The sequence below is a fragment of the Eleutherodactylus coqui genome, chromosome 8 (genome assembly GCF_035609145.1).
Source record: "Eleutherodactylus coqui strain aEleCoq1 chromosome 8, aEleCoq1.hap1, whole genome shotgun sequence".
Lineage (NCBI taxonomy): Eukaryota > Metazoa > Chordata > Amphibia > Anura > Eleutherodactylidae > Eleutherodactylus > Eleutherodactylus coqui.
In genome coordinates, this window is record NC_089844.1 from 199,958,751 (window position 1) to 199,971,480 (window position 12,730).

The window sequence follows — 12,730 nt, forward strand, 5'->3', positions numbered from 1 at the left end:
GTCTCAAGAGTCCTGGCATAGGACAGGCAAGACCAAGCCCCAGTGTTTGCCGTCATACCATTTTGGCCGTGAAGAGCGTGGTTTCCCCTGCTCTTGAGGATGAGACAAGAAACCTAATGGAGTCTTCCGCTTAGACCGCACATGGTGTACCAGAACAGATTGTTGTCCAAGGACATTAATATATTCAGCCTGACGACATGGAGATTGACGGGCCCCTAATAGGGAAACCTAGGCCAGTCAGACTCAGTAGTCTCAACCTTGATGGCTGCCAGAGGTGTTGCAAAAAATAAGGCCTACTCCATTATGGTGTCCACCTTTAAATATGGTGTGACCAAAGAAGGCTTTCAGCAGAACAACCCTCAATAGCAAGCCTGTTACAATTCTTAATAGGATGTATTTGAAAAAGGGCTTAGACTTAATACTATTAGGGTTCAGGGCTCGACTTTATCAGCTTTCTTTGGAAGATCTCTTGCCAAGCACCCATGGTAAAAAAAAGGGTTTCTGGTGGCCATCCAAAAGCTTTGTCAATCCACAACCAATCTTTTTTTCAAAACAGGACCTGCCGTTGGTACTAAGAAGATTGCATGAACCACTCTGAGCCATTGCAAAAGCAGAGTTATCATCTCTTACAGAAAGGTTGTATTCTTAGTATCAATTACATCGGCCAAGAGGATGAGTGAATTGCAAGCACTAGCTGCAAAAGAACCCTTTCTATTGTTTCACCAAGACAAGGTGCTACTAAGAACTCTCCTCTCATTCAAACCCAAGTGTCCTTCCCATACCAACATTGAACCATTCTTGGAGAAGGAAAGCCACTACAGACACTGAATGTATGAAAAAAAGGGGGTTTGGTACTGTGTTAGCCAGTAGAGCAAAGTGTGATTGTTCTCATTAAGAGAAACCAGTTAATCTTGTAGCTATGATACCTTTTAATGGCCAACAAAAATACTTGATGCTAAATACATGATATACTGAAGGGCACCTTCAAGTCACAGCGTCACAGAATAATTTGGGGGTATAAATTTATGGCAATGTCTGATACCCTCAAGAATGGAATGAACCTCAGCCCGAGATTCTTGCATAAGTGGAGAATATGAAAGGTCTGAAGAAAGTCAAGACTTTGTCCTCTTCACAACCATTGTCTGTGTTTTGGTTTTCTAATAAAAATTCTGAAATTTATTGTAGGAATGTTGCCATCCAATAGGTGGTGCTACAGAGCTAGTATTACCATCTTTCCATGTGCAGTTCAAGTAAAAATAAGAGGCATCATAAAACTGTCACATTCTGCAGCTCAGTGGACTAATTAAGCATCTGTGTCTTTGTTTAGATTGAGCGATAAACTAAAACCAAAAAACGTTGAGCGATCACCTTGCGCTTCAAGCGGGGGATGCAGAAGACAAGCCGGATCGCTTGTCTTCTGCATCCAGCTGTTCTCTGCTTGGAGCGCCGAGCTGTTATACAGCTGAGCGCTCCGAGCGGGGTATGAAGAACGCAGCTGGACAGCTGTGTTCTTCATACCTCGCCTGTCTTCAGGTAGCGGGATACAGCTGAAACAATAGTATCAGCTGTATCCCGCTGTGAATCACTGATAAGTTGTTGCTGAAGGATCAGCAATCAGTTAACGAAAACTGCACAATCTCAGTGCAGTTAGACCGAACGATTATCGCTCAAAAGATGGCTTTGAGCGATTTTAGGGAAAAATCGGTGTCCAAGTCAGCCTTAAGTCTCAAATTTCTGTTTGTGAACATTTATTTAGATCAAAAGGTGTATCTCCCACCCCTCCCCCTCACCTCCGCATCTGTGTGTTATAATTGTGTGCCATCCAAACCAGTTTCATTTTAGCCTGATGAAGTGTGGATAACAGAACCATCCGAAAGCCTGCTGTAACATCATGTATTTTTGTTAGCCATTAAAAGGTATCATATCTACAAGATTGCCTGGTTTCTCTTACTGAGAACAATCACACTGGACATTGGATGTAAGCAGAAGTCTAAGGATCTATCTGGCCCGGACAGAAGTCTTCTGGAGGACAGATCATCTTTTGTGCTCAATAGTGGCCCAAAAAAGGGGGATAAGACCTCAAAATTAACCATAGCTTGATGGTGGCTACCAGATCTTGTTATAGCAGAAAGGAATATTTCCCTCTGATGGAATTCAGGTTCATCTACTAGACCAACAGCAACTTTATGAGCAGGAGGTGCTCAAGTTCCAACTGAAAGCATCTGCCGGGTGACATGGTGGAGAACTCTTAATACCTCCATTTGCCATTTTAGACTAGACTTCTCAGCAAGGGAAGAATCTTCCGTTGGACCTTCAATATAAAATTTTTGGTATTTCCCACCCTTAAGAAATTGTGCTATAATATACATACACACTAATATATATATATATATATATATATATATATATATATATATATATATATATATATATATATAATATATATGAGCTGCTGTTTCAGATGGTAGAATTTATTATGCTAGCCTTTGTTGCTGTACTCCAAACAGCAGCACTTAACTTCCCTCCCAATCAAGTTTTTTTTTAGTTAATGTTTCTGGTACCTTCTTTTAAAATACACAAAGGGGGAGGGGCTTAGGACCCTTTTATAGGGCTGCTCTATACCTTTTAACTCTTTGTGTCATCTGTTCAAAACATGAGGTAGGGGAATAAATATGTATATGCGCTGCTTTTGAACTACAGGAAAGAAGAACATATTAAACTCACCCTATATAACCACCTTATAATGTGGCAGGCTTAGGTACAGCGGATCTGTTCTAGTTTACCTATAAATAATGCAGTCACCATATAATGTACTCAATTAACAGCTCTCTACAGTGATAGTCATTACAGTGCAGTTACCTCCAGTGATCACAGGTGACATTTCAGCTTGGAATCGTCCATATACGGTTTTCTTCTCTCTATAGAGAATAGGGACTTTCACCTTACCCCCCATGAATGACCCAACTCCGTAATAGGGACTCCCTCTCCCCATATGCATGCCCCTACTGGGTCATTATGACACTCCCATATGCATGGCCCCACTCTGTAACAGGAAACCCCCCCCCCCCCCCCCATGCATGGCCCACTCAGTAATAGGGACTCCCTCCTTACCCCCCCACAAATGACCCCACTCGGTAATAGGGACTTCCCCCCCCCCCAATATTCATGGCCCCACTTGGTAATAGGAACTCCCCCCCTACCCTCAAATGACCAAACTCAGTAATAGGGTCTTTCTCCCCCTTCCCCATCCCTATATGCATGGTCCCACTCGGTAATAGGGACTCCCACATATGCATCTCCCCACTAGGTAATAGGGACCCCGCCCATATGCATTTCCCCACTCAGTAATAGGGATTCACCCATCCTCCACATGCATGGCCTCACTAGGTAACAGGGACTCCCCCCAATGTAAATAAACCACATATTGGCTTAACAAAGCAGTTAGCAACCGAAACGTCTTTTCTTACATGGGCTCAATAAAGACTCAGTCCCTTTTATGGATGTGACAATTACCTCATATACACGGACACCCTAGGATACTGCTTTAGAGGTAACAAATGTGTGGGACCCCCCTCATATGCATGGCCCCACTTGGTAATACGGATACCCCATATGCATGGCTCCATTCAGTAATAGGGACTCCCCCCCCCCCTTACCACCCATTAATGACCCAACTCTGTAATAGGGACTCTTCACCCCCACCCCCACCCCCCATATGCATGGCCCCACTCGGTAATAGGGACTCTTCCGTATGCATTGCTCCACTCGGTAATAGGGACACCCCCCTTACCCCTCATAAATGACCCAACTCATTATTAGGGACTCCCCCACCCCCATATGCAAAACCCAACTTGGTAAAAGGAACTCCCTCCCCCCTCTCCCCCATATGCATGGCCCCACTAGATAATAGGGACTTCCCCCTTACCCCCTGAATGACCCAACTCGGTAATAGGGACTTACATCCCCCCCCATATGCATGGCCCCACTCGGTAATAGGGACTCCTCCCCTCCCTCCCCTATATGTAGGCCCCACTAGGTGATAGGGACACCCACCCATGCATGCCCCCACTCGGTAATAGGGACTTCCCTGCCCCCATGCATAGCCCAACTCGTAATAGGGACTCCCTCCACGCATGGCCCTACTCAGTGATATGGTCTCCCCTCCCATATGCATTGCCCCACTCAGTAATAGGGTTTCCCCTCCCATATGCATGGCCCCACTCGGTAATAGGGTCTCCCCCCCCCCCCCAATGTATTGCCCCACTCGATAACAGGGACCCCCCTTCACCATATGCATGGCCCTACTGGGTAATAGGGACTACCCCCCTATGCATGGCCCCACTAGGTAATAGGGACTCACCACTTACCCCCATCCATTGTACGTCTCTCTACCCAAGACAAGATATATCTCAAACTACACACTCAACATGTTGATTCTGGTGTGTGCATACACCAATAAATACCTCTCCCCAGACACGACTATCTGCCTTGGCTCTCGGTCCACAACAATGATGGTTCAGAAGTCATGTCTGAAAGAATCACACACTGTATACTCCTGACTGAAGGAATTAAAATGAAATTGAATCTAAATATTCATACATTCAGTAGTTTCCTGACACTCGGGAATAGGGATCCCCTATGTGGCCCCACTTGGTAATAAAGATCCCACTATGTAGACCCACCTTTATAATGAGACACCCTCTGTGGTCCCGCCTAATAATTGGACCCTCTGTGTAGGCCCATCTAGTAAAAGGGATCCCGCTACGTAGATCCACCCTTAGTGGCCCCACCTAATAATTGGACCCTCTGTGTGGCCCCATCTAGTAACAGAACTCCCTTTATCACCCCAGAACTGGTATCTGATCCATGGTGGAGATTACCTTCATCATTAATACACACAATAGCAGTCTGGCAATGTTACACGCATAGCTTCGTTACTCCTCCTCTCCCCGGTACTCGCTGTACTCCGAGCACTGGAGCCAGGAGGAGGAGTAAAAAAGCTATACGGTGCACATCGCCATCAGACAGCTAGTGCGTGTATTAATGATGAAGGTAATCTCCACTACAGACCTAATCAGGTGTGGGGGTCATTAAGGTGCCGAAAGCCCGACAGCACTGTTACCTCCTCGCCCCCAGCCTAGACTTTAAGTAATGACCCGTACACAAATTGGCTGCCATTTACCTGCCAGAAGAAGTATTCCTCCACTGCTATAAATCATGAAATGTCTTTATTTTTGGAACGGGGTAAATACAGAAGAAAAGGTGATAAGAAGTCATGGGGCAGTAATAGTATTCTTTAGGATGTCTGTCCATGTGCAATGCGGGCAGAGACTGGGAATGGAAGCGAGACAGTCAGCAGGTCATTGACTCAGACCTCGAAGCGGAAGGTCAGGTCGGTGTCAGACATCTCCCTCTTATAACAGGCATCAAGTAATTCATTGTGAGCCACAGTGAGATGGTTCTTCCAGTCGCCGCAAATTCCTAGAAAGGCAGAAGTGCAGGATTTAGTGACCATAAGTAACACGCTATCAGTAGTTAATAGTAACGCGGAAATAGACGGTACCTTTCCTCATGAAAGGAGAGACCTCGTGGTCCATAACATGGGTCGGGATGGAGCTGTAGTTGGCCATGTGGTTTTCCTTCATGGTCTTGAAGGTTGTACGCTGGTGGATCTTCTCCAGAACATCCTCAGGTAGATACTTCCCCATGTACTTCATCACCTTCCTGATCTCACGTTTTGAGTCCTGTACCAAGCAGATGGAGAAGCTTAGAAAACCGCCTCAACCCCTCATCCAAGGGTACGTCAAGGGTAAGAAAGTTGCACAGAATTTGTAGAGTATCATTAAAGGAGCTGTACAAGAATTTCAAGTTATTCCCTATCCACAGGGCAAAGTGTAACTTGCTGATCGATGGGTCTCATGTCCCCCATCCTCCTCAGTGCGATGTTACTGCACCCCCCAGTAAGGAAGAGACTGAATGAAGCGCTGGTCATATAAGTATACCAGTGATACATTCACTTCTCGCTCGGGTATTTCCATCAGCCCCATTGAAGTGAATGGAGTACTGACCGCACATGAGCAGCCAATGCTGCATTCAGAGTGACGTCACTGCGGGGAGAGAAGCGATCCCCATAAGGACAGGAGAGCAGGACATGGGAGTCCTGTTCTCAAGATTGAGGTGAGACCCCCATTAATCAGTTATTCCCTATCATGTGGTTAGTGGATAACTTGAAATTCTCTTCTGCGCAGCAACGACCCCAGTTGGGACTAGTTGAACAGTGAGCGTCTTCTTCTTGTTGAACTGAGCTAAATGATCTGACTCAGCAAAAAGCGAAAAAAACTGTCATCATTGCAGGTTATGTGGGCTTAGAGCGGCATCTATGGGTGTGTGGCACCGCTCTATGAAGTCCTACTTCCCCCACCCCCATCGTTTACTTACAGGAGCCGGCTCGTTAGCGGCCGGCCCATCACTACTAACAGGGACTGTGCAATTCTATGAAACCAAAGGTTACTCGGTGACTAAATGTACCTTCATACTGTGCAGCAGGGGTGCTATAACATTGCTGCTTCCTGGGTCACTGTACTGACCGCAGGAGACGGGAGAGAGGAGACATGTTAAACTCTACATAGAGCGCTCAGCATCAAGCAACAGACAGCGCAACGCATGTGGGATTGTTAGGCTGAAGCCTGTATTGGGTGGTGGCTGGGCACTTTAGTAAGCAGAATCAAAGAAGGGGCACTATAAGCAGATGGGGCCACAGAGGGGACACTAGTAGTAACTGGGGCCACAGTGGGGACAACTAGGAATTAGGGCCATAGATGGGGCAATATTACAAATTTGGGCATTAATAAGAAGCTGGGCCTTAGAAGGGACACTACTAGGAAGCAGGGCCACAGAGGGGACATTATGGGGAATTGGTAAAGTCATCTTGGTATTCTGGGTCGGATGGAGAAGAAAAGGGAAAGTGAACAACTCCAGTCAGAGAGGACATAACCTGTTATCATTAGAGGTAACGGTACTGTAATTACTGATATGGTCTGCAGAGAGCCTGTCTAGAGCAGATATCTACCACTATATAGCGGCAATATTGGTCTTTGTATAGTATTTTTCTCAGTAACAGTATGGCGGTATTATTTGGCTCTTATATAGTTTCACTATTAGCAGTACTGATCTTTGCAGTGGTCTTACTTTAGTAACACTATGGTGGTATTAGTTACTATATGGTGATACTATGTGATCATGGTGGGTCCTTTTTTTCTTGTTTAGAGGTTGGTATGTAGATATCTTGGTTCTGTTATCGTATCTATGGAATGAGCTTGGTTCTGGTATTGTCTCTGTAGTAAATATCAGATTATTATAGAACTTTAGACTCCTTGGGGGTCCACAGTTTCCAGACAGGCCAAGACCCTTGGTAACCGTAATCGGCCCCTGGTGTGCACAATATAGCTACTGATTTGGCTAACCCCCGTCTGTCTAATATAAAGTGAACATTATCTTGGTCATTTCCAGGGTGCTCTGCACTCGGATCTAATCCACAATGGATACCTAGGATGAGTAAATATCTATTGCTACCTCTAACAGGTCCTCGTAGAACAGGTAGAGGACGTCCTTCTGCTGTCTGATCTTCCACCAGCACTTCACATGGTCACTCCATGGCCCAAAGGCAACTATGGGAGAAAGGACAAGTATGAGCATGGACAGGACATCTAGAAGGTGCCTGCTGAGGGTCGTAATTCTATAACACAGGGGTCTCACAGGCTGCAGACCACCGGTTTAGTAACTGGTATGTGTTTGGTAGAGGAAGCATTTCCTTGCACCAGAGAAGGCTGCAGTCCAGTTCCCCTACTACAGACCCCTATAGGAGTTAACCCTTATGCTACCAGCATAATGAGAGGATACATTACTTGTACCTGTTCCTTTTAGGATCTTCTGGATATTCTTCAAGCGTCCCCGGATCTGGGTGCACATAGGACATGCGATAAGAGTGATAATATGACACAAATACATCCTTAGGGTTCCGAGCCACGTAAATTATCTGCAGGGAGAAAAGGCGACAAGAAGTTACTGATTCTGCCATGAAAGGAGGGCGAACTAGAGATAGAGATGTGATCGGCCTGATGAGGGAACACATTGATTTATGAACCAGGCTCTACGCAAGAGAGATGGCCCTGGGTATAGGACCAGGGGGTGATCAGGGTCTACAGGAGGGGAGAAAGCTATTGAATGTGTATGACCACCTTAACTCCTTGACACTAGATGGCATACATAGACGCCCAGCAGCAGCAGGGTTTGTATGGATGGTGAGCCCATCCTGCTCCATACACAGCGAGGGCCAACTGCCTCTGACACCATCCACAACAACTGCAAGCAGCAGTCACACCACTTTTGACAGCGGAATTCAAATGACCCAATCGGCATTAGGGTGTCCCGAATGGCTCCACAGTGATGAGATTGTGCAACACTCCAGAGGGGTGACCCTGGGCACCTGGCTAACGTGAAGAGCTGGGAAGGTTAAGTGCTGACGTGTCACTCGCCATGCTCTGGTCCCGGAGGGATGACATGCTGCCAAGGCCAGTGTAGATTGCATGCCAGGCTTCAACACTCCTTTGGCTGGGAGTGCCAATAAAGGGGATGATAGTGGTGTGTGTGGGTGTTGTAGTAGATATCACTTGTGATGCAACCGTTCCCACATACCATTATTCTATGCGGCGGAGTAATAAACACAGAGAAAGATATAGATATATAACCTCGAGTCCTTAGGAACAGTTAAGGCCCAGTATAACTTTTACCTGAAAAAAGACTTGCACAGGTATTACAGGTACAAGTCACTTGACGTACTGACAGGCTATAGCTCAGAGGTAGGGAGGATACACAGGATCAATACAGTCCAGAGGAGGAGGAGGAGGGGGGGGGGGTAAGGAGTCCCCCCACAGACTCTTTGGCAGGCAGTTACTCCAGAAAAGGCTTAGCCTAGATACACCCCACATACGCATGGGTGTCACAATCAAGCACCTCTGTGCGGTGATCCTAGAGTCGGATGGCCGCATAGAAAAACACCTGTATTGTGAATGGGTACCTGCTTTTTTTTTTTTTAAGAAGTTGGGGTCGGTTCTCTCTCCTCACATCAACACTACATGGTGAACATAATAAACATTTAAATACTAATAAATAAAAAAAGGCAAAATTGCACTTCTATTGGTCATCCCATCTCCAAGTAGAAACTTAATGAAGTGATCAAAAAGTCGTAAAAAAAATAAAAAATAAAATTATATATGTATAAATTTGGTATCGTCGTAATCCTACTGACCCACGGAATAAAGTTATCATGTAATTTTTGCCGCTGTGTGTACACTGTAAAAACAATTCCCTCCCACCAAAGATATTGAAATAGTGTCTTCTTCCATTTTACACCATATATAAATGTTTACATTAATGTGAATGATACATTAAAAATAGTAGAATTGAAAAATATAACTTGCCCCACAAAAATAAGCCCTCAGACAGCCACATTGTTGGAAAAATAAGAGTTAAGATTTTTTGTAAGTTGGAGAAGCAAAAAACAAAACAAAACAGTGCCTTTAAGGCACAGGTATCAAACACAAGGACCGCTGCCTCATTTTATGTGGCTCGCGGCGTGCCGACAGACGCTCACCACTGTAGTGATTACCAGCTGGGGTGCTGTAGCTCCCCACTGGAAATCACGTTGGCAGCGCTGATTCTGGCGCACACTCTGACGTCAGTGTGCAGGCAGGATCCTCCTCCCCTGAGTCCTCTGCTCCTCAGTTCCGCAGGAGAGGACTCAGGGAGGAAGTGTGCCAGGCTACACGCTGACGTCAGTGTGCATCCAGGCTCAGCGCGAGCAGAGGAGGAGCGGTGCTGACAGCAAGGAGGAAGTATATGGGTTGGGGTTAATATTGTTATGGGGTTAATATTACTGACGGGGATTTATTACTATGGGGGGTTACTATTACTGTGGGGGTACCCTGTTACTCTTGGGGCTACTATGAGAGTCACTATGACTACTGCGACCACTATAGGGGGGAGAGGGAGGTGAGTGTGTCACCATTAGGGCTCGTTCACGAGGGCGTAATAGTGTTTCGGTCGTACAAATACACTGCGTATTTCCACAATAGAGAAAAAAAAAACACGCAGATGGGCCCACTGAAATGGTGCGCAAATAAGCAGTGAATACACAGGTTTCCTGCGCATTCACCATGTATTTGCGCGGCCCATTCACTTTAATGGCCTATTGCGGTACGTAGTATGTAACATAATAGGTCATGCTTTGTGAAAATCTATATTCATGTGAATGACTCATTGAAATCAATGGCTTCTATTCACTGCATATTTTGTACGCAAATACGCTGGTGTGAACAGGACCTCACTATACTGTCTTACAATCGGCCCTTTGAAGGTCACTATAAGCCTGATGTGGCCCTCGGTGAAAAGGAGTTTAACACCCCTGCTTTAAAAGGAAAAAGAGACTGTGCAACTCTTTATATAGGCTGTTTGCAGGCAAGTAGGCAGATTAGGTTCTACAGCAAGTCCAATAGACCTCGATACATTGTAGTAGGGGGACCAAACTCTACAAGACAGATTTTGCTCAAGCAAGAAATGGACCAGACTCTTCCAATAGGCACTGAAAAAAAACAGACCAGGTTCTAAGGGAAGACAGATAGCAAAAGAATCAGGCTGTAAAGAAGGAAAGACCGACCTGTTATATGGACCAGCCTGTTATCTAGAGAGAGGTAGACCTCATCATACAAGCCTTCTATACTGATAAATCAAGAACTACAGCAAGAGTTATAGGCCAGCCATTATAGCATGGGAGGGAAAATGTAAAAGGCCTGGCTATAAGGGGAGGAAAAACGGGGATTCACACCAAAGTGAAGGAAATCAAGACTCCATATCAAACCAGACTCCAGTGAGATCAGCTGTGGTCTACAAAGAACTCACTACCTTGGACTTCTTCTACCAGAAGCTGCTTGGCAGGAGGTGCACGGGTAAATGAGTTTTAATCACGCGGGGAGAGTCCATAGCATCAAGGATCTCCGTTCCTGAGGAAGAGGTGACAAGTTGGACTTATGTATGAAGGAATGTGATGACAACATAAGACATGGACTCCTACAAGGCCGATGGTTCATTAAGGTTTTGGTGTTACCTGCTCATTTATTGGGAAATTCAAACCCCAAAAAACACTGTAAAATAACTTTATTGGCACCACTTACCTGACGACATGTCAGGCACCGCATACTCCAGAAAGGGCACCCGCTCAAATATGGCTCCACGTTGGCTTTTTGCAACATCTCCATTTTGGAGCATTAAGTCCACAACCTTGCTCACCCAAGTGGTACCTGTAAAGAGTCAACATCTATTGAGCATGGTCATGTGAAGGTCCCCGTTGTCAATGGTAATTAGAGGAGTTGTGGGAATTGACACTGTGCACGGTGCCAATAGTCATGGGTTACTGCTCTACGACTTCAGTTATTGAAAACAGTCTGTAACTTTTGTTGTTAAGTGCAGTTATGCTAGAGAGATAATTCCACACCAAGCCAGGTACGTCTCCTGCCATCAAGCACACCATGGACACAGCTCAGCCGTACTGGAGGAAACGGCTGGCATGTCACTCACCGCCAAGGGTGCTCAGCAGCTGACCAGGAGGAACCCACCCTGCCGGCAGCCTCCCGAGTAGCTCCTGCAGCCATCCAGAAGGCACCTGCCCTGCCGGGGGCTTAAGTAGCCCCTGCACCCATCCTAGGGAAACCCGCCCTGCCAACAGCCTCCTAAATAGCCCCTGCACCCGACCCAGACCAGGAAGCTTCTCTATTCTGCCTGCCCCAGTCTTCCACACCAGTGTGGAAATCACCATGTGTCAAGCAGCTTAGGCTGCCTGTCCACGGGCATTGCGGTCGCCGCAGGAAACGGTAGACGGATCTCCCCTGTCAACCTATCTGACAGCTAGGCTGACCATGGAGAATCACAACTATTCGCGAAAGCTTCAGACAGCGTGATTTGCCAGCGATTTACCGCCAGCATCACGCCCGTGGACACCAGATGCATTTATGCAAACAAACCCATTCAAGTCAATGGCGGCACCAGGTTACGACCGTTGTCACACACGAACATGCCCGGTTGGAGGCTCAGCGGCGCAAGCCAGCGGTCGGTCTGCTCTGTCAGACCCTGCAGCAGTTCGTGGGCCATGTGCCTCTTCTCTCCTAAGCTGAGTAGTTTCAGCACGGCCTGCTGACGCTTGCCCACCGCTGTGCTGCCACGCCGCGCGACACCGACTCCTGGCGACGTGCTGCTGCTGACACATCTTGATTGCGAGACAGAGGTTGCGTAGGAGGAGGAGGAGGGTGGTTTAGTGGAGGAAGCATACACCGCCGCAGATACCACCACCGAGCTGGGGCCCGCAATTCTGGGGGTGGGTAGGACGTGAGCGGTCCCAGGCTCTGACTCTTTCCCAGCCTCCACTAAATTCACCCAATGTGCCGTCAGGGAGATGTAGTGGCCCTGCCCGCCTGTGCTTGTCCACGTGTCCGTTGTTAAGTGGACCTTGGCAGTAACCGCGTTGGTGAGGGCGCGTACAATGTTGCGGGAGACGTGGTCGTGCAGGGCTGGGACGGCACATCGGGAAAAGTAGTGGCGACTGGGAACTGAGTAGCGCGGGGCCGCCGCCGCCATCATACCTTTGAAAGCCTCCGTTTCCACAGGCCTATACGGCAGCATC

The 12,730-nt window shown here is 46.8% G+C and overlaps 1 pseudogene; it reads right to left on the bottom strand.

Moving 5' to 3' along the window:
• Positions 1-5,206: 5,206 nt before the first annotated feature.
• LOC136577345 (sulfotransferase 1A1-like) overlaps positions 5,207-12,730 on the bottom strand; it is a 36,280-nt pseudogene continuing 28,756 nt past the window's right edge.